Raw genomic sequence first — 6,606 nt, 5'->3', positions numbered from 1 at the left:
CGGGTAGAGGAATTTGTATATCTGGGAAGTATCTATATTATTTATATTACAAAACGCACAATGAAAATAACAAAAACCTAACATAAGCTATACACTTGTGGAGCAGTTGATTCAATATTGGTTTGGGCGAATGAGACAATCAATATTACTTCTACCTAGCTCCACTATCCATTTTTTTATAGCCTTTTTAAACATTTTCTTGTTACTAATTGTTTTAATAGATAGTGGAAATTGAATTATTATTAAAATCAAGACAGACAAGAGAAATCATAATCGGGTTGTGGTCCACGGACCAAAGGTCTGTGGTTCGAATCCCACTCTACCACAACTTGATTCCATTTTCTAATAGTGAGTTATTTACAACTCGTTGAAAATGGCCCTCAATATTAAATATATGGGTAAATCATATGAATACAAATGTTTATTTTTTCTAAAATAAAATAATATGAAATTGTGTACCTACATCAATGACGTATAATATAATTAAAAATACACGTTAGCAGTGTGAAAAAAATGGCATTTTAGTAAGTGGGCAATGAATAGTTTTTTTTTCCAAATTATTGAGGGCAACGCAATATTTGCTATATCTTAGATATACTTAGTATAGGAAAAACGTGTTTATTTATTAAACCTCATTAACCTACACCACGCTCAACTACATACGCTCCGAGACTTGACTTGGAGATTTTCTGATTGATGGATGATTCAGGGGCGGTATTCTGAACGCTATCGTGGGCGCGGGCGTAGTGAACGCTTTTGAAGCGCGTATTTACGTACTTAATACGCGCTAGCGAAGCGTTCTCTAAGCCTGCGGTATCATTCAGAATACCAGCCCAGGTGATTAAAATTTATGCACTAAACTAAATGTGAAACGTGTTTTTTTTTCTCTCTTGATTGGTAAAAAATTTACTCTTCTATAGTTTCTCACATAGTGTCCATGCGGCTCGACTGTGGAATCATCTCCCATCCACCATCAAAGATGTAACTACATTATTTCTGTTTATCACGTCTGAAGAAACATCTCCTTTCTCTTCCTTAATATCTCCTCCTTTCCTTTTTCCTCTTTTTTCCTTTTTCCCATTGAGTAATAAGTTTGATTAAAGACAATATATAAACAAATACGTTTATTTCTATTTTTATTTATTTTTTATTTTTAAATATATTTTTTTTCTATTGAATATGTTCTGTAACTTGAATTATAAAAATAAAACTTTTATTTTTTTGGTTGGTTGGAGGAAATGGCCATTTGGCAATAAGCCCGCCAATGTACAAATAACATTATTTACAAAAAGTTAAGTAAATAAAAAATATAGTTTTAACAGATTTAATCGTATTCTCAAATAAACAATAAATAATTCATTAATAAAATTAATATTTGAACCACTAGCCTTGTGGTTTTTCGTGTTAATATTAAAGCTACGTATTTTTCTATAAAATCTGTCAAATATAACATTACAATTTTTTTAATTATCAAAATTTCTTACTAACATATTTTTTCAAATTAATTTTAATTATTTTGATCTTTTCTATCTGTTTTATGTTCGTGAAGTTTAAGAGCTGAAACCTTTATTTATGCGGGTGAGATTCATCTCATTGAAATATTTCACCTACATACTATAAACCCTGTAGATGCCTAGACTTCTTTATTTCCTTCTCTAAAATGTTCACCATCTCTCTTGTAATATGTTAATATTAACATCTCTCCAGGGAGTTGAACCCAGTCCATGTCTAAAAAAATTTGGACAAACCCAAAATATTGTTGCTAGTTTTATTTTTATAGTTTTCATACTATGATAATGAAATATCAATTGTGTTTTTATAAGTTTGTTTATTTCTTTCTCCTGTAAAAATCATTGATGTCAAACTTCGATCCTTTTTGAAATTAACGATTCAAACATATTTATCATCTGCTAACATGCGCCTATCATAAATCCTAACATACGTATATTCCAGGGGCGAACCGTGTATAGAAGCGAGTATGCGCAGCTTACTATCATATTTGACTAAGCATAATAATGTTTTACTGTAACTTTATTTACAGAAAAACTATTTAATAATGACTATTTATTTTAAATCATTTTCGCCGTTTGTAATTTTATCCTAATATAAATATTAATATTAATAAAGCGCGCCCAGCGCCTGCGGTGAGCCAAAAAACTAGCCGATTATTCCAGCTTATTTTTTCATACAAATAAGTATATTATATTTTGAATGTCTTAACCCCAGTGCGGGTTTTATCTCCTAGATTAAACTTGCAGATTACACAATTTTTTTAAGATTCTTGATTTGGAAAACAGCATTTCAAACATTATTACTCAAGCTCTATTTTTCTATGAGATGGTACTTTTGACATAAAACCATAATTACTTTCATGCGTCAAATTGCAGGGCGCTCGACGCGGCCGTTTTTAGCACTATTAATTTCTAGAACAATTCGGCCAGTTGACATTTCAATTGAATACCTTATATCGACTGAATTCATAGTGCTATTTTTTATTTATTTTTTATTGAGTTATACATTAAAGTAATGGATACTATATCTATATAATATAATATATAACGAAGTTACGTCGTTTGAGTTGATTTCATGGATGAGAGTTGTTAATAATTAGTATATGTTTTAACAATAATTAGATATTAATTAATATAAGGACATTCATTTATTATGTCTGTACTATTTTAAGACTTAATATAAAAAACAAATTAAAAAAGAGTTGTATCACACAGAACCACAGGAAAATATTTATAGTATATATTATTTACATTATGTTCCTTCTACGTAGGTACAAACATATGATATTGTTTTATAGCTTACCTGTAAATAAAATCACCATTCGCCACTGGTATATTCCCACGTGCATATATTGTGTCATGCATGCCGTTCGATAATGGCTTTTAACGTAACCAGAATTATGATTTTGGTTTATCATTTGAAGACCATTCACCCTCGCCATATATAATTATATACATATTTTTTATCATTCATTAGTCGTCTATTCGTTTACGCTTAAAAATTTAGATATGTGTTTAGATATATTGTATAATATATTGTAAAAAAATATGTCTGTTTTTATTTTTATAAACTGTTCATTTTTCTATGTGTCTATAGTTCGTGTTTATGGTAGTACCATTGTACAATTCTTGTTCACGTAAAATGAAATAAATGAATTTTTAAAACTAACGTTTTTTTATTGTAATAACATCTTGTTTATTTATTTATTTATTTTCATATTATATTACATCCACAAAATTATAATTTATTCAAAGTTGCTTTGACTGCCTAACTAGGGTTATTTACCCCGTTCTATAACAGTCAAAAAAATATAAAAAACAGTCATCAATGTATAGAAACAGTTATAAAGATAGAGGACAAAGATAAAAACAAAGTAAAAAATGGAGCAAAAACATGGTAAAAAATGTATTAAAAACATACTAAAAATGCAGTAAAAACATAGTAAAAATGTAGTAAAAAAACGAAGCAAAAACATAATAAAAACAAAGTAATAAATCTTGTGGAAAAATGGTAAAAAACATTAAATATAAATAAATATGTAAATAAAAATATTTTAAAACATTAAAAATAAGGACAAGTTTGTTAGTGAATTTTTTGTATGGACGTTCATTGTAATTTAATACTCGTATGTAAATAAAAGATGAGTGATACTTTAATCCAGTGACCAGTCTCGAAGATGTCACGAAAGCGATGAAACCGGTCACTGGATATTCCAAATTTGTGGATTAAAGTATCACTCGTCTTTTATTTATATAATAAATATATACTAACAATTTTAATTAAACATGTGTTGGCCATCCAACAGCCACCATCCACCCCTCAGACTCTCTGCGACCAATTTCTTCAAGGAAAGTAATCAGCAACCTCTTTAGCTTGTGGTTCTTGCAACATTTCCATGGCTCAGGCATTATATTATATGGCTTTTGTCGTATGTAGGAGTATTGTCTCTGTGCTAAGGAAGTTCTAACCATTTGTCGGGAAATCAGATCGTTACTGGAACTCCGAGTCTCATAATGATAGGCAACTGATGGATGTATATCTCCGTTGATGTGAGTGACCACCACTGAACGCAGAATGGTTCTTATCAATGACTTTTGTGCTTTTGCTGCTGGGTCCAACTTTGTATTGGTACAGCTACCCCAAACATTCATTCAAATCATTGTTTTTTATTGATTTACTGAAGAAAATGGATGAAACACAGTGCATAAAATACGCCCTGTAAATGCTTTGACTGCCGTATTATCTTATTAAAAAGGTTATTCTCTTATGGAACGTCTAGGGATTATTTTTGTTTGGGCAGTAGGTACTCGTAAGATATTTTAAATAATTAATAAAAATATTCTAATTTGCAATTGAATGAAGATGGATATATTATTAATTAGAAATATAACGTTATAATTTTACCAGTACCTAGCTGTGTATGGAAATGTTTCATTTTAACAACAATGAAAAATGGATGATTAGGTAAATTGCTTTGAGTACCTACTAGAGTAGTAAGATTTATTACGCATTGTGTAATTTTCATCATTTGACAGATTATGCATTTGTCTTAAGGTACCACAAAGGCAAATGCGATCGAAAAGGAGAAAGCGGACAAAAACAATGCATTACCTATGGCTGTCTTAATATATATTTATATAGATATATTTTAATTCAAATATATCTGTATGGTCAAACTTAAAATTTTACTCAATAAAAAAAAAGTACTACACAAAAAATTTAAGCAAAGTCTAATCGTCAGCTGTTCGTACAGCGTCAGGAATTTTCCAAAACAAGAAACGAATATAAAATACTTTTCAAGATATATTTTAAATCCTATGTTAAAAGCATCGAAAATTCGGCGTTCAACTCAAACAATCTTTGGAACTACATAAAAAAAAAATAACGATTCTCATTTCGAATATCCAAGTGCTATGCATCTGGATGGAAAATTAGTGAATGGCACTGAAAGCATGATGAACCTATTCCACATGATAAGATTCCAACCTTTACTTTTGATAAAACAATTACGCTTTCAAACTGTCATATTAATACTTTGTCGTGTAAAAAGAGGCTACTATCTTTAGATGAAAATAAATCAGCCGATCCTAATAATTTTCCGCCTATTTTTCTCAAAAAATGTGCCTCAGTAATAGCTAAACCCTTTACCATGTTTTTCAATAAACTATTATCAATGGGATGTTTTCCCTCCAAATGGAAATCTAGCTATATAACTCCGATTTTTAAAAAAGGGGACGATTCAAATATCAAAAACTAGCGTCCTATATGCATCCAATCAGTTATACCCAAACTTTTTGAGTCACTCATACTTGACCAAATTCAAGATGATGTCTTAAATATAATAGACAGTCAACAACACGGTTTTATAAAGGCGCGGTCAACTGCCACAAACCTAATACTTTACCATAATTATATATCTGAAGCCTTTAATAATAAAAATCAAGTTGATAGTATGTACACTGATTTTACTAAGGCGTTTGACAAAGTCTCCCACAAAATATTGCTTAGTACATTGTATGGTTTAGGTTTTCGCGGAGCTATCCTCGATTGGTTTCTAGCCTATCTATCTGACAGGTCAAAAATAAAAAATCAAAAATCAGACTGTTTTTCTGCCTCTAGTGGTCTCCCACAAGGCAGTCACCTTGGGCCTGTTCTGTTTCTAATCTTTGTAAATGACATTACATCCTGTTTCCGTGATGTCAAAGTTTTGCTTTTTGCGAATGATATATATATTTTTTTTTAATATCTGAAATTAGTCATTGTGAAACTCTGCAATCAAATATTAATCATTTGTTTCTTAATATTGAAAAATGCAAAAGTATCCCATAGTTTTCACGAATGAAATAATAGTTTTTTTGTAAATGAAGAAAACGGTGTTATCAACACATTTTTCCTAGGAAATCACTCTCTAGTCACCGTTACGACAGCTGTCCACCGCATCAACGTTCACTACGGCCGTTAAGATACGGGCACCGGTGTCCTAAGAAACCCTAGCTTTAGCGTTACCTAAAACGTTACGTTACGTTACACATACAGTTGTGTAATATCAGTATGCATTACGTGATGGGTTAAACAGCCCGTAAAGTAATACAGACCGCAATTTGACAAATAAAAAATATCGAACTGCGAAATGTCAATTATAAAACAATAAAACTGCGTGGTTTACGTAATTTGCTGTTTAATCATCAGTGTGGTCATATACGAAGTAAAGCGTATTCGCATGCAAAAAAAAATAATCCCTACATTACATACCGTATAAATCTTCTCTACCCCTACAAGAAGATTCAGAATAGCACAACTGAAGGTCCAATTACAGTGATGAATTACAGCACTGGACATCCGTTAGGTATATGCTATTACTTTTATTATTGCCGATTTGTTATTGTCCACAATAGGTAGATAATGTAGGCACCCGGGTTCTTTTTCTATTTTGACTAACGTAAAAGTATAATAATATATTTACGTATAAAAACAAACAACAATACCCAAAATACCTTCCTCATTTCTTTATTTTTCTACCAGTTGTGTATAGTGGTTTATAAGACACATTTCTTACTGAAACTCTTAATCCTAAAATAATATAAAAAATACATT

Source organism: Micrasema longulum, unplaced genomic scaffold (assembly GCF_059751315.1).
Source record: "Micrasema longulum isolate JH-2025_06_02 unplaced genomic scaffold, ASM5975131v1 h1tg000109l, whole genome shotgun sequence".
NCBI classification, from domain to species: domain Eukaryota; kingdom Metazoa; phylum Arthropoda; class Insecta; order Trichoptera; family Brachycentridae; genus Micrasema; species Micrasema longulum.
The sequence above is the reverse complement of the archived record's forward strand: the minus strand, read 5'-3'. Positions refer to the sequence as shown.